A 26,360-nucleotide genomic window follows, 5' to 3' on the forward strand; every position below is an offset into this window, starting at 1 on the left:
AACTAAATATTTTCAGCACATCTCAGAGATAATAAGGGTTAGCTCTAGATTTTAGTTAATAGTTAGTTAAACACAGATCAAAGTTCCTTCGCCCCTTTTTTTCTGATGAAATAAATAAATGAAATTCAACGAAATTCTTTAAATTTCATTTAAAGGGCATATCTTAGTGTGCATCCCATCTGTATCATTCTCAACTTCTCAAAGACCTATCTTTGATTCATGTGATTTGGCATTTGTCACTCGCCCTCTCTCTCTCTCTCTCCATCACCCCCCTCTCTCTCACACCGATCCTTTCACCGTCTTAAAATATTTAATTTCCACTTTCACATAGATTAATCACATTGCTCGGGACCACCCGACGGTTTCACTTAGCTCTTATCGCAGTTCACAATATAAATTATGTAAATTGTGAATAGCTAATTGAGTTGCTGCCTAGTTTTAAGTTGTAGCATTTAAAAGCTAGAAAAATGTTCGCATTCACATTTGCTTTTTCTTTTCAACTTGCAGGTAAGCTGAACTCAAACAATGTTTGTTGTCTCTAAGACAATTATGGCCACGCCCTGTTGCTGGCCATAAAAAGACAAAGAACGAAGCGTTAAAGATAATTTGCCAGGTGAGAGTTAAGAGCCAAGAGCCAAAAGCCGCAAAAGCGGCTTAAGAAAGCAGCAGCAACAACCACAACAACAGCAACAACATGAGGGCGTATTATTTATAGTACGTGCATATGTTATTTGGGGCCGAACCCTTAAGTCCAGTTGGCCAAGGAGGCACTAAATTTGGTAGCCATTTTCTCGCTGTTCGTCTCCCTCTCTCTCTCTCAGTCTCTCATTCTCTCACTGTCTCCCATTCTAGCTCTTGTGCTGCCAGTTTTTTTTGTTGTTGTTTGTTTTTTGTCTTTCCTGCTTTACATTCTCATATTATGCTTTTCCTTGGAGTGCTACTGATTGCCTCTAGAAGGTACTCACATGTACCGCCTTCTCAGACCTTCGCAGTTGGCCATTTTGACAAACAGCAGCAGTCAAGTTTTTTTCTGCTGCTGCTGCTGCTGTCGGTTGCCTGCTGCCTGTTGCTCATCATGATCTGCACGCTGATAATGATGTTGCTGATGACGTGACTGTGAGATTCTCGAACTGAGAATGACGCCCGACACTGACTGCTGTCTGTCAGTGGTCATTTGTAGTTGTTGTTGTTGTTGTTGCTGCTGCTGCTGTGGGCAATCAAGTGGCTCGACGGGTGCGTGCAGCGAGTGTTCACTGTGGGTGCTGCTGTCATATTGTTTTAGCCCATTTTTGGGTCACAAATTGGTCAACAATTTGCGAGCACAAAAGTTGCCAAACGAAAAAAAAAACAAGAAGAGAACAAGAAAAAAGTAGCTTGGCTCAAGTTTGTGTCTTAAGTCTTTTGTTTTGGCAGACGGCCATGTTGGTAATTACAAATGGCCATGCTTTGCATGTACACTGCACATATGCATATGCATGTGTGTTGGTGTGTGTGTGTGTGTGTTGTGCTGGCCACTGCACAGCCCCGACCCAGACCCCTTGGCCAAAGACAGGGCCAGAATGGAACAGGGTACATGACTGCAGCAGCCAAATGGCTAAATGTTTTGTGCCCAAAATGGCAAATTCTAGCAGATTTTCTTGTGGCCACAGCATCTGTGTCTATGTGCTCTACGGCATTTTACCCTTTTACGGACAGCAGCGACAACAACAACAGCAGCAGCAGCAACAGCTGCAGCTGGCCCTTGAAGCCAGGGCCAAGCTGCTGCGCTTTGAGCTTTTTGGCCCGTTTACACGGCCCGTCTAGGCCGGAGCACTCGCACAGTCGCTGTCAAGACTGCCTCGATTTGCATTTCGCGTGACTTTTGTGCGCCCACTTTTGAGGCATGGCACGGGGCGTGGGCATTTGAACGCATCAGTCGACTTCCCACTAGCAGCGGCAGTAGCAGCGGCAAAATTAGCCGCAGCCTCATTAGGAGCAACTGATACTCGCGCCGCTTATCAAACGGGAAACGGTTATGCCAAGTCCCGCACTTCCCAACCCCAGCCCCTCTGTTAGTGCTGCCACGTTATGATTGCGTATGACAAGTTCTGGCCAAAAGCGTTCCGACTGCAAGACAGTCGACGGCCTGTCTTGGCCGACTAGTTCAAGGTGTCGCCTCATGTAAATGGCGCAGTGCCCACAGCTAGCAACAGCCCGCAACCCACCTGCCCGCCCCCTTCCCCCCTTTGGCCAAGAGCACACGCTTCAATGGTGGTTAGTTGCCGCATGATTGATGCCTGTTTTGCGTGTCGTGCGCTGCTTTCCGAGCTTGTTGTTGTTGCTGCAGTTGCTGTTGTTTATCAAGCTCTGTCTTTGTCTTCTTCTCGGTCTGCGTCTCGGACATCGCATGCCGGCGGCGGCAAGGCCATAGACACACAAGTACAGTTAGAAGCTGGCTCAATCTGCGTCCAGCTGCAGCTGATGCTCTTCAGCTTGTTGCGACATCTGTCGTCTTCGCCTGATTGTCACCAGTTGTCCCCTTCTCTACCCAGACTGCACTCCTCTTCAGTCTGCCCGCCACACTTTCTGCATAACTTTGCACAGCCCCGAAAACCCCACACAAAAAAAAATGCTGCGAGCGAAATGGAGCGCAAGAGAACAAGAAAGAACAGTTAACTTCGGCTTGCCGAATATTAAATACCCTAACAGAAGACAGGAGAACTCTTACTTGTTGTTCTCCCTCACAATAACAGCAATTAAACAAATAAAGATATTTTAAATAGCTGCTGAATTCGAATCGGCGACCTCACGCTTGTTAGTCCGACGCTCACAAACCTAAGCTGCATTTTTGTCGATATTTTTCATACAAAGCGTACTCAGCTTTTTTCTCCACTTCCTAATCCCCGTCTTAGATCTCAGTTATAACCCAAAAAGTAGCTTTAGTAAAAATTTCAGCGATTCGAGCGATTGGCAGCTATATGATATGCTGATCCGTTCGATTCGCTCCCCAGATCTCTCAATATAGCTTAAAAGCTGTAAGATCAAACACAGAGAGATATGGCTACACTAAGACTGATCAATGGGATGTTCTTTCAATGCGTCACACACTTTGCGACAAAATTATAATGTCCTCTGCAAGGGCATAAAGAGAGAGAGAGAGAGATTGATAGAGAGAGGGAGCACAACTAGAGACAACTTTAGCATTTTGTTGCGCTCGTTACGCGCAATAGTTTTATATATTTTCGCTCATTTTCCGCTGAAAAGCGCACTTGACTAACATAAATTTTCTCATTGTTTACTTGGCGAGGCAGAGACTGAGGCAGGGACTGAGGCAGGGACTGAGCCTATGGCAGCAACTGTTGCTGCTGCTGCTGCATCTGCCTGCTGCTTCACTTGATTCGTGGCAAAGTCCAAACTGGAAGTGGCCGCAGCTTGTTGTTGCCTGTTGCTGCTGCTTGTTGTTGCTGCCATTGTTGTTGTCAGTGTCAGTTGGTCCGGGCAGCAGCAGCAGCAGCAGAAGACGGCGAGCGCGCGTTGTTTGTTGTTGCATTTACATTTTTGGTGTCGATTCAATTAGTAAATATAACCAAAAGCAAACAGACAAACAAACCCAAAGAGAGTCCAAAAAAACATACGAGCAAATGCGGCAGTTGCAAGTTGAAGAAACCTGTACATTGTTGACCATGCGCATGCCTAAATAGCCGCACCAACAACTGGCCAGCAACAGCAGCAGCAGGCAGCAGGCAGGCAGAGGCATCCCATGCTGCAGCCAGGCCACAAAAATATTGCTGATAAATCTTGGGGGCAGCGGCAAATGCTAACTTTGGCAGACGTTACCCAAGCAACGACTTCCTGCTGCATGCCGCAGTATCTATATATATGAATATATATATATATATATATATAGGAGTATGTACATGTGTTAGTGTTGAGTTTCGAGTGTGTGTGCAAATTAAATTGCACGCTAATGAAGTGCGGAGCGTCTAAACATGCCAAAAGGAGCAACAGCCGCAACCGAAGCCGCAGCCGCAGTCGCAGCCACAGCCCTAGTCCAGGCGCCCAGTCGATAGCTTGATACTGCACCTACAACAACAACAACAACAACAACAACAACTGGCAACTGGCAACAACAACATGGCTAGTAATGGCTTCATTTCTGGACAATCGACAATATGACACAAATTGCCCAGAAAAATCGGACAGGCCTGTACCGCGGCTCTCTTGGGGCCTTGTCTTTGGGTCAAGTCGCGCATGATTTGCTTTGCCAATAAATGGCAATAAATACGTTTTAAAGTGTGAGCCTGATATCAGGCACAGCAAAGGCTGTGAACACTTTTTTGACATTTAAGCAAGCAAAAGGCGCCGCCTGCAACAGCAGCAACAACAGCAACTACGGCAACAGCAACAACAGCACGCCAGCAACATGCACACACACGACTTTATAATGTGCACAAACATGGTTAGATTTTGATTAGAAGGTGAAATAATGATGTTAACCTCTTGCGAAGTGTGTTGTTGCTGTTGTTTTTGCTTCGACTGCTGCTGCAGTAGATGTTGCTGTTGTGTTTTATAAGCATGGCTATTGCCGTTTGGTGCTGTTGGCTTAAATGGGGCCGGGGTTAGAGTTGATTTTAGCGTATTGCATTTTAAATATGAACATTTTTTGTCAGTTTAGAAGAGCCTAAGAGCAGCAGCAGCCGCAGCAGCAGCAACAGCAACAGCAACAGCAGCCCGCAGCAACACAGCAACACAGCAAACGGGGAACAGCGACAATATGTGCAAGAGCAACATGTTGCTGCCTGCTGCTTTTGTCGCCATTGCCATAGCCAGAAGTTCAAATATTTTTATACAGAAATGAAGTGAAAAGAAAGAATCGAAGAAGGCAAACTGTTGGCCCTGGCCTGGCCTGGCCCTGGGTGCCAGACAATCAGCGCACCATTGCACCACTGTGTTGCTGCTGCTGCTGCTGCGGTGGTGCAGATGATTTACTGTCCAGTTAGGTTTGTGCACATAAATTCACCTGCGCTGACAGTTGCCTGCCCAAGAAAAGCGAAAGGCAATTGCAACAAAATCGAATGCGAGGCAGCTTAAATTGAATCGAAATCGAATAAAAAGAGATCTATATATACATATATATGCACATTTTTGTTTAGTTCTGAGAAGCGCAGAGAAGGGCGCGGGCGGTGGTGGGGCGGAGAGGGTTGCTTACATATGCAAAAGACGCGACTATTGATTGACTCATGAAAAGGCAGCGCAGCGTCTGTGTGTGTGTGCTGAAACAACAATTCGAATCTAATTCAAAAGAAATGTGATTAAAATCGTACAGCCCAGGCAGGCTGGCAGGCAGGCAGGCAGGACTGCGCCGGACGGCCACAGTTTGGTTTGGGGCCGGACGGAACTGCCAGCCGTGCGGCTTATTGGCTGCTGAAAGGAGAAGCCGTAGCTGAAGCTTTTGTGATGTCATTATATTGAAGAATGGCAGCCAGGGGCAGACATTGACATTGAAAGCAGGCACAGGCAAATGCTAAAAGGAGCTCAAATCGAGACCCTTTTGACGCTGTGTGTGTGTGTGTGTGTGTGTGCTACCTGTGACTGACTGAATGTCCATGTGGGTCGCTGCTTGGCTGCGCTGGGCTAAACGCAATGCCAAAGCATAGCTAATCGCTGCGCCAAGCATGCCGCAAAGCCACAAATGCAAAAACGTACCACAACGGCAAAGGGGCAACGGGGTAAGGGGTGAGGGGTAAGAGGCTGTGGTGCGGCTGCAGCAGCAGCAGCAGCTCAAGAATGGCGGCATTTGCGCTTAAACCTTGGCAATGAATTCATCGTTGACATATCTCGTTAATTTAATTTCTTATCGTAGGGATAGCATCGTTGTCTCCGTCCCTGTCGTCGTCGGAAGCCGCATGGCTGACTGATTTCGGCGGCGACTCGACTTGCTACACTCAGAAAAAATGCAAAATTTTGTTTTGCTCAAATCGATTACAAGATTTCTTGGACTAAGAACGAAATTTCTAATCCATTAAACATGATTTCCTTTGCCAGATTTTATTAATGAAAGACTCGAATACAGAACTCAAAACTGAGAAATGTTGCTCTTAGAACTAAATGCTTTTTTCTATGCTTATTTTAAGCATACAAATTCTTATTGTAAGTATTCAACGCTTAATTCAAACATTTTATTTACTTCTTTTTTTTACTGACCTAATTGCTTGAAAGCTTATCCTTGGTACACTAAGCAAGAAGTTTATGGATCGGGCAGATAAAAACTTAGACTTACGCTCAATTAAAAAATTAACAATTATTTCTGCTTAATTTTAGAATGTTTAAAAGTGTATTTCACTTGATTATTAGAACCCAAAATACTTTAAATTCTCGCATTGTCAAACTAGAATTTGGTTCCTCCTTTTTCTCCAAGTGTATCAGCTGCGAGGGGAACTGTGCAGTCTGGTATGCAAACTAGCAGCAAGGATGCGCAGCGCTCTTGACTTGGAGCTGTTCAGCTCTGTTGTCTTCTGTTGTTGTTCAACAACAACAACGACAACAACAACAACAGAAACAACAACAACAAGGACAAGGCAACAGCAACATGCGGCGGCTGCGACTGCTGTCTAGTTTTGCAGACCCCCCCCTCGCTGTTGCCCCCTCTCCCACCAAGCCCCTTTTGTACCATAGTTTCTTTTCTTTGGCTGCCTCTTTTGCTACTATAAATTTTTGTCAACGATTTGTACGCATTGTCTGCGCGCATTGCTGCTGCTGCTGCTTCTTCTTCTTCATCGTTTGCATACGCTGATGTTGTTGTTGTTGTTGTTGTTCGGCATTGGCATTGGCAGATTTTTAGCATAACATTTGATTATCATTGTCAATTGTGTGTATTTATGTGGATCGCTTGAAGCAGTCGGTGCCGCTTTGTGCTTCAATTCCAGCGCCCAGCTCCAGCTCCAGCTCCAGCTTCAGCTTCAGCTCCAGCTCCGGCTTCAGTTGAAGCTCCCAGCTTGAGCTTCAGCTGCAGCTTGTTCTCAGGTCTCGTTTGGGTTTGCTCAAGGACCTGAACCTGACACTTTGGCAGCACAAATGATTTAGCGTAGCTGTCAATCAATTTGGTTGCAGCATCAGCAGATTCCACTGCGATAAGCACATGGCAAGTTTGTTGCTTAAGTCTTTTGTTTTGTTTTGCAGCAGCTGCCTTTGAACTTGTTTTGCTTTTGCTTTTGCCATTTTAATTGTTATTTGCTTATAGTAAATAAAAGCTTTTTATATATGCCTTGCTTTCGCCAATTAGCGATAAGCCATCTAGAATGGACGTAACCACCCCCCTCCCCCTCACCATTGGACGATCTGCCACATTTTTTTTTTTATATATATATTTTTGTGGAGCGCACATTAAGCAACATTCGCGCAAATTAACGCAAAATGCTTATCACACAGCCACACAACCACCGCAGAGCCGTGTCCAAATGGAGTCTCTGGCGGTTGCATTGGCTAACGAAGCGCGCGTACGCCGCCGTGGGTTACACCCCACGCGCGCTGCCGCCGCCCCCACCCTGCGTGCCGCCACGGCTGTCTGAGAGCCTGCCAATCGCTGATGCAAGCGTCGCCGTTGATGGTTTTACGCACCAGCCGTGGATTGAGTGCACCACCAACCTGCAGCCAGCCGCATCATCGCCGCACCACCATCGCACCACCGCCGCCAAGCAATGCAGCCAACTGGTGTTGAAAGCAATTTCAAAAATGATGAGTATGATCGAAAATGTTCTGTCCGCTTGTCCTTTATTTTCTCTGTGTTCGGCTGCCTGCGACGGCTGCTGTTGGCTTTTCGATTTGCTTTCAATATAATTTCCGTGTCCCCCCGCTTGCCCCCTGCCCCCTGCCGCCTGTCGCCCGTTCGAGCGACCTGTGCAGCAAACGTGCGCGCATAAATATTTGCGGCAAAGACCCAGCCCGACATTGTCTGTGGCACATCGGCTCCACCTGGCCTTTTGCGAGAAGCCAATAAGCAGTTTTGCTTTATCGCTTATTAAAAATCATTTCGCTCTTCGTATTTCAGTTTCACCTCCATCAGCAGCAGCAGCAGCAGCAGCTGCACCCCCCCCCCCCCTCCCCTCCCACCACGCACTCAGGCCTGGCAAATCTTCATTTCTGCTTTGCAGTCGCTCTTCCCTTTTGCCCAATGCCCCTTTTGTGGCTTTGTTATTAACTTTGGCTCACATGTCGATCACTCTTGATGATTTTGTTCAATTTTAGCGCACATGCGAGCGCCGTCTACGTCTCCATCTTGCATCTACCATCAAAATTGCCGCCGCGCCGCGCCCGCTGCCTACATTCCACGCAGTCAGGTCTGTTTTGTGTTGTGTTGTGTTGTGTTGTGTTGGTGTTGTGATTGCTATCGCAGCAGAGAGAAATATTTATTCAGCCCCCAAAAAATATGTAATGTTATTTTTCGGGCTGCCGTTGCACCATTGCCCGTCGCTTCGAGTGCCCCATCAAAGTTGATGACGCTGCTGATGATGACGTGCCGTTGTCAGTGGTCCGAGTGGTCTTCAAGTTCCTCGACAGTTGACTTGTCCTCGCTTTCATTCATGCAACAAGCCGCAGCGCTCCTCCCTTTCCCCTTTTCTTCGCCCCACTCTCTCTCTCACCGCTCTCTCTCTTTCGCCCGCCCCATTTCGATGCAGCCATTTTCTTGTGTTCGCTGTGGCAAATTATGGCAAATACACACCTTAACTTGGCTTACATGTTGACCCCTTCCCCCAACTCCCTGAACTCAGCCCCGCACCGGCCACAGACAATGGCAGTGCACGCACCCGACGCAGACCAAACCGATTCCCAGTCTACGTCTCAGACAGGCCATCAGCTTTTAATGCCAACTTTTCGTTTCGTTTCGTTTCGTTGTGTTTCGTTTCGTTTTTCTTTTAGCATTTTTATCGATTTTATTTCTTATTGTTTTCATACCCCCACCCCTCTCTTTCCCCCTCGTAAGTCCACCACACGATGATTACAAGATCACTTATCTGTGCCTTCAATAAACTTCGGCGTCGCTTGCTGTTATTATTTTTTAATGTAGTTTTTAAGTACCATCAAACACTTGAGACTATGAAGCGAGAACCAGCCCCAACCCCAACTATCGCCGGGCCACGCATCTGGTTCGCATACCCATTAACGGAGACCCTGCCCTCCCCCTTGCCCACCACTTGTTGCACTTGTTGTTATTGTTTAGTTCACTCGAAAAATCATCTAGAAGTTGTTTAGCTCCACAGCAGCAGCAGCAGCGGCAACAGCAGCTGCAATTACTGGAGCACTTGAGCGTACCTATAGTCTGTCCATTATCATCCTGCGATTTGGGGGCGGTGATTATCCCAGTCATGTTTGGAAATTTCAATTTTCCAAGCGCATTTAATGGACACAGTCAGAGTGCAAGTGGTGAAACTATCGATAGTGTCAATAGTTGACATATTTATCGATATATTTTACATTTATGCAATTCCTTTTCTAAATATCAAGTGTGTTATCTCATATACTTATTATATAGGATTAATTCTTCTCAATTCTTCATCGAAAATTAAATCAATATATTATAGCTCGGGGGCTTTTTGCTACTCTGCCAGAGACGACTCTATTTTTTGCGATAATTTTAGTCGATATCGAATTGTGTGCTATATTCGTTATATATCGATATTTTCCGATCAAAGCGATGGTTGATTTCTATCGATAGTTTCTGCTGCTTTTCTTATTTCTTCTTCGACCAATATTCTAGTTGCTCATAAATTTATTAAGCGGTATTTTTCTATTGTTGAAGTAAAGAAAAAGTATCGGCACTTTGGAATTCGAGCAGCATAGACCATTTTTGCTGGCTCACTAGCTTGAAAGCTTGTCTGGTTGCAGTTGGCAAGTTGCACCTGTTGCCAACACTTTCTTCTGGTGCCCATCGACAGTTTATTGATATCTCCTTTTTATTTTGTGCCTTGGCAGTCTACATGGTGCCCTTTGTTTGGCTGATCGCTGACCATTACACGGCTGCTGGCCATCAATTGCAAGTACAGTAATTTGGCCAGAGGTGGCCGCACATGCTTTATGCGTGGCTCCGATGCATTCTGGCCATTTGTTGCCATCATTACCACATAACTCGGCTTTATGGCTCCTGACTGGGCTTACACACACGCACGAGCAGCCAGCGAGAGCGCACGCTTCTCTTGTCGGGATTGCCGCGCGGTGACGCACTCGCCATGGCAGCCACTCAATCCACATTCCAGGCTCATGCCGTGCTCTCGGCTCTCGGCTCTGTGCTGCCTGCTGCCCATTTTCCAGTGCCTCTTTTCGTTTTCCTAGCACTCTGCGTTACTCAATGTGCAATTTTCGTTGTCCAACTTATTGCCTTAATAGCAGGCTATAGCCTGAGTACCCCTGCTCTCCTCTCCTCGTCCCACTTTTAGCTAAGCTAATAACTGGCAATCTGCGCCCTTTTCAATCTCATTGCACATTTCAAGCTTCAAGTTTCGAGTTCGAGTTCCAGTTTGTGCTCTTTGTTTTAGCAAGTTGTTGCTATACCCTGCACTCATTGAAAATGCGTAAGGAGAGGATATAATGGGACAGCATATTAGATCGTAGAGAACAAATATGTCAGACAAGTCGATTGAGGTCTTTATTGAACCTACAACTCTTATCATTTCCCCCACATCCTTATATATTGATTTACAGCTAAGTTCAAGGCATAAAAAGATGACATTAATATGGTATATTGGTTGTTGTATAATTTTTCCGTTTCTCTAAGTTCGATAAGTATCGATTTGCGAGCTAGATACAAAAAATATGTCTCGATATATATTCGATATATATTGCTTTTAAAGAAATTTGACATTACAGTGCGATACGATAGATTTGTAAAGCTAAACAAACAAAGTTACGATGACAAAATCGATAAATATCGAATGGCAAAGCAAGACACAGAAAGTTTAGAGTTTAAGTTTGTTAACCATGGACTTGCAAGGCCAGACACAAGAGACATACAATTTGACTTCGATAAGTATTGATTTACAAGGCTAGACACACAAAATTGAGAATTTAAGTTCGATAATTATCGATTTGCAAAGCTATACGAGAAAAATTTGGAATATAAGCTCTCATAATTCGGTTTTCTGCAGCGGCTTCTTAATATTTTTAAATGCTTAGCTTAGCCTCATGATTTTTAGAGCTGAGTTTAGGGTATCTGTAAGTTATACCCATTCGATTAGATCGGGCTTACTTATTGCTGCTGTTGTTGTTGTTGCCACATTCTATTCTATCGATCTTGCGTTGATTCCCTTTTTTGCCTGCACGCCTTGCTGCTGCCGCCGCTGCTGCTGCTATCATTGACTGTTTTACGCTTCGCTGCGAGCCCAGCGCTGGTAACATCTGGCCTTTTTGATTTTAATTATATATTGTGACCACTTCAGTCCAGGCCAGGCTGGCCAGGCCGGGCGAGGCGAGGCCAGTTGCCCAGTTGCCCGGTTGCTTAGTACCTGCGCCAGCGCCAAGAAAAACTAAGATTATTTCGCTTATATCGCTGGTGGGCGTGTCACTAAATAAATTACTTTTCTATATATAACGAACATATGCGAACGATACGATATATATTATTGTGCACGTATGTGTGTGTGTGTGTGTATGGGTTAGAGCAGAGTTTCCCACACGTGCAGTCGCTGCAAGTCGGAAAATTGTTTGCTAAACGCCCTTTCCTGTAGCAGCAGCAACTGTTGCTGTTGCTGCTGTGACTGTTGCAACAGTTGCCGTTGCCGTTGCCTTTGCCGTTTCTGTTGCTGCTGTCGCTTGTGGGTTGCTGCTGCTGCTGCTGCTGCTCGTAATTAGCATAAATCACTTCAAAAAAGGCTTCCTTTTTGGCTTGACCAAATTTGTTTTATAGTCTTTGTGGCTCTTTTGGCATTTTGGCATCTCTGACTGGCAGCAGCCGTGGCGGCAGCAGCAGCAGTCGCTGCCATGTACTGACCCGCCCCCGTTGCCGCCTACACCGCCCACCGCCCGTACAACAACAACAACAACAACAACAAAAACAAACACGACATCGACAAAGTCACGCATCGCTGACCAAAATTGGCACACAAAACGCTGCAATGGGAGATTGCGAGGTTTTTTGTTTTTGTTTTTTTTGCCAAAAGTTGAGCAATCAAATACCATTTGCATTGACTGCCCCTACCCCCTGTCCCTGCCTCTCCGACCCCACCCCCTCCCCCTCACCCACCCCCTGCCAAGTAAGTACTGGCAACAACTGGCAAATAGAAAGTCGATTATTGTGTACAATAAGAAAAACTTTAATTGAAAGTTTAACAAAAAAGTTTTGTTCCCAGCTCTTGAAAGACGTTCAAACCAGCGCCTAACATTCCACCTACCCCCCTCCCCTACCCGCCCTTCATCCAAGCTAACCCCCGCCATTAGCTCATGCGTGCCATTTATGAGCAGCTACAAGTGCAATGCAATGCTTTTATTTTTATTTACTTTGCGGCAACTTTCCAAACGCCAGCATCGAATACCAATGTCATTAAGCTATTCCAATGATCAATTAGTGTCCATCAGAGCAGCTTGAAACGATTCAGAGATCCTGCAGCTGATCGGTTGTCCGATTAAAATCGATAATTATCAAAAGGGGTGTCGGATGTGCTAAACACTTGGTTTAGCTGTAAGTGCAAGTTGAATCTACTAAAAGCTCGCTTCATTGATTACAATTGCCATTTTAATTAAGTGTTGCAACATTGATCGATAAATCGATAGTTTTTAGTGAGAATATCAGTGTGCAGACTAAAAAGTGATCAGAGTAGATCGATAATTCAAAAGTTTTATGTCAGACTTTTAGAAAATAGTGTATGCTTCAACCCGACTTTATTGCACTGCTTATTGCTTTTTTCGATAACATGGGTTATCTTGACGCTCTGCATACTTATCGATTCCTATTGTCGATAACAACATAACATAACCATCGATTGCAATAGTAATAATCGATAATGTCATTATATGCCTCGCAGCTCTACCTACCTAACAATTTCTATTATCGATAACAGCGTTATTTATCTTGTAGCTTTGCTACTACATATCGATTGCTATTGTCGATAAAATAATTTGACTTGCAGCTCTACCCACCAAACGATTTCTTTGATCGATAACAGCATTATTTGTCTTCCAGTTTTGCCTACTTATCGATTGCTATTATCGATAGCAGCATTGTTTGTCTCCCAGCTCTACTTTCCAGTTGTCATTCATTGCACTACTTGAGCCGTTCACTGAAGTTGTCAACTTGATGTGTGCGTGTCCATGTCTAACTCTGTGACCGTATCACAATGACGATGTTGATGATGATGATAATGATGATCATGATGAGGCTGGGGGCCACCATGAGCAGCGACATAATTTCGCGGCCAATTGGAAACTGTCAAAAACTATTTGGCTGCGTCTTCATAACTCGGACAACAGCTCGACGGTCGAGAGACTGGTTGGAGCTGGGCAACCAGTCCGGCAGTCAGGCGGCAGTCCGCCAAGTCAACTTGTTGGCCATTCCATTAGGCCACCGCATCGTCGATGGCCCACTTGCCCCAGTTGCAGCTGTTGGCTGGCTTTTTGGCCTAAACTATGCGCATTTTTGCATCGGATTTGCTCGCTTTTTTCTGTTTTTTTTTTTTGTTTTTTTGTGGCAAGCGCTTCCCTCGACGAGAAGGCTAATTGAAAAAATGGTTTATTAAAATGGCATGCGATAAGCCGAGTGAGTGGTGCGACAGTGCGGTGCAGCTTTCGGTGCAGTCAAACGCATTATATTTCCGTCATTAGATGCAACGAGTTTCGGGGCCGTTGCATAAGATGTTTGTTAATGGTCAATGGAAGTGCACGCGCAAGTTCGTTGCCTAAGTCTTTTGTTTTAGTTCCCATAACTTGCAAAACGTTGCCCGCACACAATCCTACACTCCCACTCAACGACAATGGAGCGCGTCCCAATTAAAAAGTCGCGCGTTGTTTTGCCAATTGTTGTTGTCGCTTGTTGTCCGTTGTTGTTGTCGTTGTTGCTGTTGTTGTTGTTGTTGCTGTTGTTGCTGTTGTCTATTGCTGCTGGTCATAAATCGCGTCTGCTTATCATTTTCATAAACAACTGCACAATAAAAACGACGAACGCGCCAACTTATGCAATTCTGAGTGTCAGACTCGGCCCAGTCTGGGCAGCGGCCACGTCTCTGGCAGCAATATGCACCACAGCAATATGCACCACCATTTGCCATAGTAATGACAGGTGTTTGTAACTCGTTTGTAACTAGCGCTCGGCCACAGCTCTGGAAGCTAACGGAAGGCACCCAGCTACAGCGCCGAAAAAAAATGAAGCAAGTCAGAATGCTGCAGCTGGGAGTGCCACACCAGCAGCTACCCTGTAATTTGGCGTTGCCATGTCCTTAGATTGGAATGCTTTTTTTACATTATGCATCTGTAAAATATCTAATAAAGCGAAATTTATCAATATATTCCAAGGTCTTATATATATGTATATATCGATACTTTAGTTTTGTATCGATGTATCCATACATTATATTATACTGCCTATTTGACATATGACTAAGTGATATTTATAGATAGCCCATAAAGATGTGGGTGGTACACAGCAGACGCGATCTAGTCTAGACTTTCAGTATTTAGATGCCCTTCTTGGCAATTTGATGTGTACAGGGTATAAAAATATTGTACTTATATACATGTTGCGCACTGGCCAGGAGAGACAATCGGCACAGCCATCGCCAATGGCAGGCTGAGCGACTGTTGCTCGAGCTGTGGCTGTGGATGTGGCTGGTGCTGTTGCTGTTGCTGATGCTGATGCTGGCGGGGGGTCGCCAACGCAGAGACCCCAACAGATATTTGCATTAATATAAAGCCCAAACCAATTTATGCCCGCCAGCAGCAGCTGTGCAGCAGCAGCCAAAAATTATTGTACAACGAAATGTTTTGCTAGGCAGACAGTTAGACACACACACACACATACTAGACAGATAGTTCGCTGAAGTCAGCCGTAAATTGCGGTCTATCAAAAGTCGACAAGTCCAAATTCCCGACTAGATTCAAGTGAAAGTGATATCTGGGCAATGGAAATCGAATAGGTGGCTGCCTGCCAAGTTGTGATTCTTACATTTTCATTATCGCCGTCATTTGTTCCTGTGGTCGGAACAAATCGCCAGCCGAGGCAGATGAGTAGTAGCTGATTTTGATTGGGTTTCTGCCGCTCCCGCTGCTGCTGGACCTGTCCCGGTCGATCTGTACTCTTTGCGGTTTTCAGCTCGGGCCAGACAATAAAATTGATATTTGCGGTTTGTGGTTGAAGCCTGCTCGCAATGGAATGTGCGCTCTTCCATGGCCTCTCAGTGGTCAGTCTATTAGGGGGGAGGGGAGGGGGGAATCTATAGACGAAGCAGGGTGGCCATTGAACTCCTGCCAGCCTATCGAACTGATTAGCTAACTTGACAGGCATTTGTCATTGTTAGCGCATAATTAACACACGCCCCGCTAGACGCCCACTGCCTAACATTCAGATAAATCACAAGAGGAAGGGGAGAAGAGTGGAGAAGTGGAGGGGGGCTGCTCTATCGGGGCGACTGGCAACTTAATTGCAGAGTGTGTTTGCATAATGCTTTTAGGAGTGAAAAAGTGCGCTTGCATTGCGCCTGGCTAATGGCTGAAAATATTTCAAGCCAAACATTGAAAAACACTTGCGACCAACACCAGGCCCAAAAGTGAAAATTGAATTTGCCTCGACTGCAAGGGGTGGCGAGGGGCGGCGAGGGGGCCACACTCATAATTAATTTGACTGTGAGGCTTATCGGCTGGCGCAGCGCAGAGCAACCACTCAGACAGCACTTGCACCACCTGCCAGGCTGAAAAACCGCCTGTAAAAATCAACAAAATCGATATTTAAAATCGCATAAATCGTTGTGGCTCCACGCTCCACTTGCAGTCCACATGCGTTCCACAGACTTTGCTGGCTTTCCGGCTGCAACCACTTTGTGGTTTGATTTATGCGACTCTTGGACCCACTGGCTGCCCGCCTGGCTGGCCGAATGGCGCGGGGGCGCGGACGTGTGGGTGCGTCGCCAAATAACAGGAATTGCTTTAAATTACGCAAATTTTCGAAACAACGAACCGCAGCGAGTCGCTGGCAAAACTTGAACTTTTGATTAACTTATGGATTGCTACCCAACCACCCCACACCCCACACTCCACCCAGCCTGCCTGGTTGTGCCTGGCACTTGCCAGCTCCAGACTTGTCCACTTTACGTGCCATTGCGCGCATTTATCAGCCAGCGATGGCAAAGCCGAATGAAACTGAAACTGAAACCGAATCCGACTGCAACTCCTACTTCGAATTCAAATTCGAAAATCGAAAGTGACCAAAGTCAGCGACAATGAAATAAAATGCCATAAAATGTTGCCTAATTTATTAGCCTTAACGGGCACTACAATTTACGGTTATTCATGTAAATGTATTACCTGAAATATTACCATAAAGATAAAATTCATTCAAAGAATCTTTTCCAAGCACTCGATTCTTAGAACTGCAAAAAATGTTTATATTTTAGAAATAGTTTTTCGTATCTTTCGCTTTTTCATACAATACTTTTCGGCATAAATAATTGTCTCTTAATATTAAAAAAATATATGTACATATATTAATAAGGAAACTTTGGAGCATTATTTCCACATTAAGCTAACAATTTGTCCGTAATTGGAAAAATTCGTGTCAATTAGTTATGTGCCTTTAATATTGGAAATGTCCGCAATACGGACCACAAAAATTATAAATTGCATAGCATCATTTTCCACCCATTCACCTCACTATAAAGCGAAATGCGAAATGGATTGGGGAAAGATAAGAGTTGCAAACGATTCTTTTCCGCCCATTTTGCGCACTTCAAGGCTAAATTCACCAAACCCAATGCTTATTAAGTTTATTGCTTGAGAAGAAAGCTTTTAATACCCCGAAAAACAAATAAAAGTTGCATGCAACAACTTTTCAAAAATTTTTCGCAGTTGATAAATGCTTCCTTCACTTTTCCGGCCTTTAATCAAAACAACATTACTTTGATTTTTTGAATATTTTTTTTTTATATTTTTTTTTTTTTTGGCAATTTCTCGTTATGCCGGCTGATTTATAGAGCCTAGCATCCAATTTCCGGGAGCCTTTATATACGTTGTCTACGTTTTTGATTTGCGGCCAAGCGATGCTGCGCAAATATTTACACAATCTCAATAAATTTATGCGCTCTTCTTCACATTTTCAATTTGCAATTTTTTCGCTCGCCAGTCGGCGGCTGCTGCGTCCAGAACTGGGGGTGGGGGGAGACACAGGGGAATTGGGACGTGGAGTGCCAGTTTTTTTTCTGTTTTTTTTTTTGTTGCTGCTAGCAGAATTTATGCAAATATCCAAAACACAAACTCTGGCTGTGATTGTTATTGGCCTAGAGAACGATCAGCGATCAGCGATCGACGATCGAAACATGGAACCACGTGGGCGGACAAAATTGAATGCGTGGTAGGAGCTAAGCCGAGTTGAGCTGCGTTGAGCTCCTACTCGGAATTGGAACTGGGACTGCGAATGCGAGTTGTGGAATCGGCATCCGCGGAAGGGCTGCTGTGATTTTTATCGTATGCCTTTTAGTTAAAGGCCCGATATAAACGCTGAATAGGAGTGGATCAGACGGCCGGCTAACTGTGCCAGCTGCTGGCAGCCGGCGCGCGCGTTGTGTGGCCCACTTGCTCCAGTTAGACATAGATGGAGACATGCGAGCGAAAGAGCGGAGCAGAGGCGACACAGTTGCAATTGCAGTTGGAGATGCAACTGGCAGTTATGGTCAGTTCACAGTGTGTTGCAGCAGCAAGTGCAACAGCTTTGTGGCAGCAACAACAACAACAACAACAACAACAACTCAGTCGAAGCTCATTGAACAATTTCCTAGTTTGACAATTTTTGGTGCGACTTTTGTTGATTGTGGCAGAGGCGAAAGTCAAACAGCGCCAAAAACCACAAACACAAATGCTGGCCATTAAAAAAAAGTGCTTTATTAAAACCTAACAGGAAAATTGAACAAAGTTGTTGCAGTTGTTGTTGCAGTTGTTGTTGTCGCTGTTTGAGAGATGTGCAGGAAAAGCCCAGTGAACGCAGTTTCCCAGACTTTTTAACAGTTTTCAGTTGTTGTTTTTGTTTTGTGCTTCAATCGATAAATCGCGCAACAACTGGCAATGCGACAACGCGTACCTTGTTCGTTGTTTTTGGTTGTTTATATTTGGTTTTATTTATTTCTCTTTTTTTTGGGGCGGAAGCAAATTGCCATTTGAGAAACGCGACAGCTGATCAGGCGCAGCCATACATAAAACTGTTTATGGTGCATGAATGAGAAAGTCATTTATTATACCCTGTAAAGTGTGCACATGACGTCATGTGAAGGCGTGGCTTAAGAGTCTGAGCATTGGAGTAGCAAGCGGCAGGTGCAAATTGAGAGGGAAATTTTAAATTTTTACATACGATTACTTCATTTGTTGTTATTCACAAAGTAGATCATTAGTTTGTGCCCGACGCCGCTTAATTTCTGCTAGTTAAATATTTAATATCAACATCAATTGCTGATATATTAACCTTCTATAAATACATTATAGCAGTAAAAGTCTTCATTTTATGCACATATGCCCACTCCTTGATTCTACAGGGTATCTTGTAATCGCTTACGCTCGTCAAAAGCTTTTCTTATTAATTTCCCACAACAGTTTAATTGATGTTGTCCAAGCAACATTTGAAATAGTTTGATTAATTGCTGCTCCACTTAGCAAAACACTCCCAACTTCAAGCTCTCAGCTCCGAGCTCCGCGTTTTGAGCTACCCGTTGCAAGCGCAACAACAACAACAACAACAACAACAACAGCAACAGAAGCGGGCGCCATGTCCAAATCAGATTTTTTGCTGTTGTTGCTTGGCCTGTGGCCCCACGCTGCCTGCCAATTAGAATGTTTTGTGTGGCAGCCAGACGACACATCCAGCCAGGCTGCTGCTCCCACTGACTCAGAGCCAGCCACTGGGCACCCGCATGCAGCAGAAGGAGCAGCAGCAGCAGCGGGAGCAGCAGCAGCATCATTTGCTGCTCTGTTGCTGATTTTGTCCATGACCGCATCACTTCCGTCCGCTCTTGATTTCATTAACGCGCCGCGTAGGCTGCGCCGGCAAAGATGCGAGCACTGCAGGACGAGTTGAAGAGCCCGTGAAGCGTGCATCCAACTTAATTAGCTCTGAGCGCGAGAGGAACTTCAGTTTAATGAGAAATGGCTGTGCATCGATAAGCGTTCTCCATTGGCGCTAGCTTAGTTCTAGAGATGAGCGCGTGATAGAGCATTAAATAAACAAGAACAACGAATTGCAAGCACGGGGAACATAACAAGAACACGAATTTAAAATGTCAAGCACGGGGAATCTGAAACGAACACGAACAACAAATTGCAAGCACGAATGTGGCTTATAAAAGAGAGTTTGTACGGTTTAATATAAATACATAAATTATATTCCACTTCTTATGATAGCATAGTGTCAGGACTGTTTTCATGATCAATACTCACGAACACGAACACAAACCGGAAAAAGCACGTCGTGTTGAGTATCACACTATATCGTACAAGCCCTGCTGAATGAAATTACGTCGTGTTGAACTCGTGCTTGACTCCAATAAAGTCATGTTATGTCATATAATACCGTGTTAAATCAATTAAGATCGTGTTAAGACTAGTTTAGTCGTGTCGGCCCTGTGTTTAGCCCTATTCTGGTCATGTAAATTCCTAATGGGTCGTGTTTTCGTGCTGATTTGCTGAGCTTGGTTAGTAGTATCAGTTCTTATAAGGTCGCATTGAATTTAGACCACTCGTGTTTTCGTGTAACTTCTGCCCACTGAGATAAAGACGAACACGCAACATTTTCACACTTCGAACACTCCGTTCCATTCCGTTGTGTAAAATCGTAGCACGCACGACTTGTGTGTTGCGTCGTGACACGCAGCAAAAGTGGACACGCGCTCCACTCTATGCGCTCCATGCATATCTAATCCCTGAACTTTGTCGCAAGCACTTTGGATACGTTCCCTCTATTGGCCAGCTGCGATGCGACGCACATTTCTAAGCGACGTGAGGACGTGCACATTCCATGCGAGCTGGCAACGTTCACGAGTTTATGCAACGATCCATCATCTAAGCCAAGATTTGTTTTTCCTTTTTTTTTTTCTGTTTTTTGGAGTCTGGACGGACAACGGCGGGTGGCAGCTGCAACTGCAAACAACAACAACAAAAACAAAGCGAGAGGAACAGCAAAAAAGCATTTTTTAGCCAATGCGCAAACACAAGAAACGCATTCGCGGTGGTTGTGACGCTGGTTGTGGCAGTGGCAGTGGCTGAGGTTGAGGTTTTTCCCCTCTTCATGTTTATTGTTGTTGTTGTTGTTGTTGATGTTGGCCAGGCTGAGCATTGACTGAGCTTTTGCATACTTAGTTGCCTGTCTGGCAGTTGGGCTTCGCATGTTTTTGGCCATTTGGCGTTGCGATCGTTATTGTTGTTGTTGTTGTTGTTGCAGTCACAGTCAAGTCCAGGCACAGACTCCAGGTTCAGCCCCATGTCCAGCTCTGCGCGGCTCTATGCAAATCTTGCGCCGCCTCGCCCCGGCACCACTCGGCACGCATGTATTGGAATTTTGATTTATCAATAGATGGCAGTGGGCGCCCAATGAGTCCAAAATGGAGTTGGACTCGGTGCTGGGAAGTTTTGTTTTGTTTTGCGGCGAAAGCAAAAGTTTGCATTGAGCGAAAGGCGACTGGCTCAAAGTTGAAACGTGGCCTGGCCGTGGCCAGACAGCTGCAACAGCTGCCTGCCACCAAATGCCCGTCTCCATGGCTGACTAACATTAAAACTAACGCTGCCCCACCGCCGCACCACCGCCGCACCGAGGCATCGAGGCACCGCCAGCTCATTTGACTTCTTTGGCTGGGGCGCGCAAAACATAAATCAAATGGAGGAAAATGTACAAGATAAATTTTTAAGCACACTTATTTAACACCTAACAACCTTGTTAGATGCATTTTGATGATGCAACCAGTCTCCGGCCGAGCCACAAGCACAGTCACAGTCACAGTCACAACCACAGCCGTAGCCGTAGCCTCAGCCGCAGCCACAGCCGGCGACAAGGTGGAGCACACACACACACACACACACACACCGAGAGAGACTGAGGCTCAAGACACGTCGCATCGTCGCACTTGTGGCTCAGAAATCTATACCGGAAAATTAAAAATTGTTAATAACACGACAAGCATGGTGGTGCGGCGGTGCAGTGGTGCGGCGGTACACTGACGCTGCCAACAACTGTTAGAATTGCTTTTCGGTGTTTGCGACTCAGCAAAGCAGCGACAAAGAACACAACGCGGTGAATGTGAATGTTGGATGTGGTTCAACTTTTAAATTGCAATCGCAAATAGTTGCCACACACACACACACACACAGCTATAAAGGGGAGAGCGAGAGAGAGGGAAGAGCTCCTCATCAAAGCCTCACATCTGCTCACATATAAATCTTGCGGCCTGGCTAAAGGGTGCCGAGAACGCGTTGAATTTTGTTCAAAAAAATAATTTCTAAAAATTGCAATAAATATTGAGAGGCGCTGATAAGGCGTCAACATAAATCAGGTGGCATGTGGAGGCAGAAGAAGAAGACGAGGAAGAAGAGGTAGCAGCACAAGCAAATGCATAGAGCATAGCGGAAATATGGAGACTGGAGTCGGGTCTGATGGGGACCCATGACTAATCAATGTAATAGTGCGAAATCTTCACACGACGCAGCCACAACTGTGGCATGCTCCTTGCTGCAAGCTGCAAGCTGTAAGCTGTAAGGGGCTTCTCGGAGTCAGCTTGCGTAGGTCTCATATTTTTTATAAACTAATTCGCCTGCTGGTCAACCAACGAGCCATCGATACAACTGCACGCTTTCTGCACACAACATGGCTGCTCTGCGCACCACCCACGCGCACCACCACACCAACCACAACCACACAACCACACAAGCAGCAAGAGTCAACAAGCAAACACTTTCATTGCCCCCAATTGCAATGTGTGCCATGCAGATTGGATTACAGCGTCGCTCGATAGCGTCGCCAGAGACTCTTGATTGATCCATAAGTAGGGTATGCTAATGCCCCATAGAGACAAGAGACATAGACAAGAGACAGAAAGTGCTCAAAGCTTAGAGTCTAAGCCAAGAGCATTAGAGATGGGCACGTGTGGCATATTTTTGGCAACACGAGCACAAGCTGCGCACATATAATATATATTTTAATATATAAAAATATATTCTGCAAGACAATTAATAAATTGAATGCCAATGCTAAACAATTTTTAAATGTACGGATACGGGTTTCACATAAAATTCTGTGTGAGCATTAAAAGCTTGAGAAGTTCCCTATTTATATACATTAAACTTTCTTTCTAAAATGTATACAATTGAATTGCCTTTCCTTATAATTTCCTGTTCCAGAAAAGGGAATGGAGATTGCCTATGAGACTTTAAAAAGTTAAAATATTGGCGTACACAGATCAGCACATTTAAATATATTATAATATAAATTATTCATTTATATGGGGATATAAATCTGCACAGAAAAAAGGAATATGATGCTGCAGAATTTATAAAAAGTTTTCAAAGACTTTTGTCGAACCTTAAAAAAGCCATGAAATTTACGCACACATTACATTTCAAATATTTTATAATAAAAGCAATTCATTTCTATGGGAACTAATAAATCTGCACAGTAAAATAGATAAGACCCGAGCCGTCCTTTTTCCTAAGTACCTGTAAATTTCAAATAGAATGCGAATCGAAGCTGTTTCGATTATCCGATTAATCGTTGTTTCTCGGCATCAGCAGAGCTAGCTGCCATTTAATCTAACGTGTCACGTTAGGCAAACACGACTCACATTTAACATTGAGAATGAATGTTGTTCAAATGGTTGCGGATAAGCACAAAGTATTTGGCAATCAGCACTCGGCACTCGGCACTCTTCAGCCTGCACTCTCCACACTCGCGCTCTCCGTGCTCCACGCCCCAGTCTTCACTTTGGCGCTCTTCTCTGTGGCACGTAGTCATTTCTCATCAGACGCGCTGCGGCACACTCATGGGGCAGGTAAATCATCCACATCTGCCGGAAATTGCATAAAAATATGCAAGGCTGCGTTGTTGCTTGGCCTAGCCAAGAACAACAACAGCAGCAACAACTGCCACATGCTGCATGTGGCAGGGGCAGGAATGGAAATGCTGCAACAGTGCAACTACAGTAAGCCACGGGCCCCAAGACATGTCCGACTCTTATCAAAAGCGCTGGCTGCTTGATAATCCACGGCAGAGACACGACCGACATTTGGCCACCTTCTATTAGCCCCAAATGCAATGCCCGCTCCCCGCAGTCCACTCCCCGTCGCTTGGCCGAGGTGTTAATCAAGCCAAACCACGATCCGATGGCTCAGGATGTGGCTGGCTGGATGGCTGGCTGGCTGCATGGGGAGCTTTGCTCGGATAGTTTCTCAGCACCTCGAGCCTCACACGCCAGTTAGCCAGAGAAGCGGGGCAATCAACTGGCCAACTGCTGCTGCTGTGTGTGTGTGTGTGTGTGTGTGTTTGAGGCTCGACCGCATTGTTGTTGGCCGTGCTTCGTGTTTGGTTTTGGCCATGACAGAATTTCTCCGTCGTTTTGGTTGTTTCGTACGATAAATAAGGTAATTGAATGAAATTACTTTTGACAGCTTATTTGCATACATCAACAGCGGTCGCAGTAGCTGGATACAGCTGAGGTCGAGAAACTGAGGCCTTGTTAGGCCATAATTGGTTATTGAATGCTGTTGCTGCTGCACACACCACACACACCACAAACACTCGCACACTCGCACACACACCCCACAAGTGCTGCGCCTGAGTGTGTGCGGAAGTGCGTGCTGACAAAGATGAATAACTCTTGAGAAGTTTTGACGACAACTTCGCTTCGATTTCTTCGGCTGTGTGCAGGCAAAACGACTGACTTAAGCAACGAACTTGATTTTTATCAGACAACTCAGCCCTTGTATTGTGAAGTACTTAAGTGACGAAATGCGTAACGCATTGAGTGTGACATTTCGAAATCCATTCGAATATATATTTTTTTCGAACTTAAAGAAGAGTTGAGTTTATTTTATTTATTTATTCGCTTAGCCTTTCCCTAGGTGAACCAAGCTTTAAGGCTGCAAGAAAGTTTTTTCTGCATATAGAAAATATTTTTGATATCGGCCACCTTATTACTTCTATATCATACAGTCCGCCAAGGCTCAATCGGTCGTAAAGAGCAATGAAAATTAAAGAGTTTCCGTTTCTTTATGGTTTATGTAGCTTGACAAAATTCTAAAACGGACTACAACACGATAACTACCATCCATCTATGTCTACCTATGTCTTTCTCTACAAATCTTCTAAATTAGGATCACGTTCCTCTATGTATTGCCCGTCTGTCCATACAAATGCCTTAATCTCGAAAACTATTAGGTTAACATAACAATTGGAACACATCTATGTTTTTCTTTAATGTCATTTTAAGTTAAAACCGATGTCATTTTAAGCTAAAACCGAAAAATATCGATTTTTAGATTGATTTCATTGGCCTTACGTGGAGGATTATAAGACTTAAAACAAAGCAGAAATTCGAAGCATATATTTTCTTCTACCGAACGCAGCTCAATTATATTTCTTGTAATCGACAACTGCGCTTTTTTTTATATAACGATAAATATCGGTTTCAAGTTTGAGTTAATTGAGAATATGTCGAGATTTTCAGTCCTATAACAACCCATTTTCACCTATTTATTTTGTTTTATATATCACATTTAACATAACATTTCCCGTTTCCATCAAATTTATGATGTTATCGATATTTGACTACCTTCGCATGTAAATCACACAAGAATAAAGGATTGTCAATTGAGTTCATGTCTGAAATACAACATTAAAAAGACCAACATATTGTTTAGCCACATGTTAGTTAGGATTAGCTAGGATCAGCTTAATATAACCAAAAACTGCCTTTGGTCTGGTCAAATGTGTTTGTTCCTTTCGAAAACTGTTTTTTAACTGGTTCTACATTTTGTCTCATTGTCGTTATTTCTGGCAATTGGCGAATGCTTCGTTTTGATTTACCTTTCACTGCAGCTGCTGCCGTTGCTGCTGCTGCTGGTAGTTATCAGTGGCCCAGGCTGAGCCCACGAGGCGTCTGGGCAGGCCAGGCCAGGCCCGGCCAGGCGTTGGCTGCTGCTCATCCCCGCTCGAAATTCGTGTGGGCGTTTTTGCAGCTGGCAACCTCGTCGTCGCCGTCGCCGTCGGGAACTGTCTTTGGGCCGTGTTTCTCAACAGCAGTTCCATGTTGTTGACAGATAAAATTGCCAATCTGTTGGCTCTGACGACATCGTCGTCGTCGACGTCTTGGCTTGGCGACAATTTCGCTCGGGTTAAACGGGTTTAAACGGCTGCCAACTAAGCTTAATGAAAGTCTTTAGTCAGCACAGCAGCCCAGCAGTCCGGCAGCCCAGCAGCAACAATCTAAGCAGATCTTCGCCAGGCGGACCCAACCGAAGCCGAGCAGTTCGATGCCTTTGGCTTACAAAAAGTGTAATTAGCGCAGAAATTGAACGTGAGGAGTCGCCGCGACGTGGACACGTTTCGCTTTAAATGCATATCAGTCTGGGAGTCTCGAGACCCAGACCGAGTCAGAGACAGAGACAGGGACAGGGACAGGGACAGAGCCGCAGCCTGGTGGGGATCACTCGTCTTGTTGTCGTCTGTTTAGCCCTGCAACTGTCTGAGAGGGGGCGGGGAGGGGACGGGGGGTATATTCCACTATTTAAAGTGAAATAATGACAGTTTTAATTGCTGATTTTTTTGTTGCTCCTTGTTCGTTGGCGTCAAAATGCCAGAGCTCTGACTCTTGACTGTCCCCCCGTCGACCTACACCACCTACCCACCGGTTGCTACTGGTTGTTGGGTCTGGGTCTATTTTTAGGGTGGCGTAGGCCAGCGGCGTGCAGCCTGTAAAATGTAAATGTTGATTACGCAAATGCCAGCTAATTGGCAGCCATTAAAGCCAGGTCAATGCTCCCTTGCGAGCCCCCCCCAAAAAAAAAAACATATATATATATATGAGAAAAAAATAAATAAATAAAAACCGAAATTTAAGTTGACATACGCTTAATACGCCGCCGCCTGAGGCTCGAGCTCGAGTTGGGGCAGGAGGAGGAGAACAAAGCATGACCAAAACAAATTGCTCCACGGACTGTTGCAAATTAAG

The 26,360-nt window shown here is 45.0% G+C and overlaps 1 protein-coding gene across 1 annotated transcript in view; it reads left to right on the forward strand.

Annotated features, from left to right (window-relative positions):
• ds (dachsous cadherin-related 1) overlaps nt 1-26,360 on the forward strand; it is a 248,825-nt gene that overhangs the window by 199,555 nt on the left and 22,910 nt on the right. The gene's annotated exons all lie outside the window — the stretch shown is intronic.

This window comes from Drosophila montana, unplaced genomic scaffold (assembly GCF_035044405.1).
Source record: "Drosophila montana isolate Dmon_TW-CO22-7 unplaced genomic scaffold, ASM3504440v1 contig_2626_1, whole genome shotgun sequence".
NCBI lineage: Eukaryota > Metazoa > Arthropoda > Insecta > Diptera > Drosophilidae > Drosophila > Drosophila montana.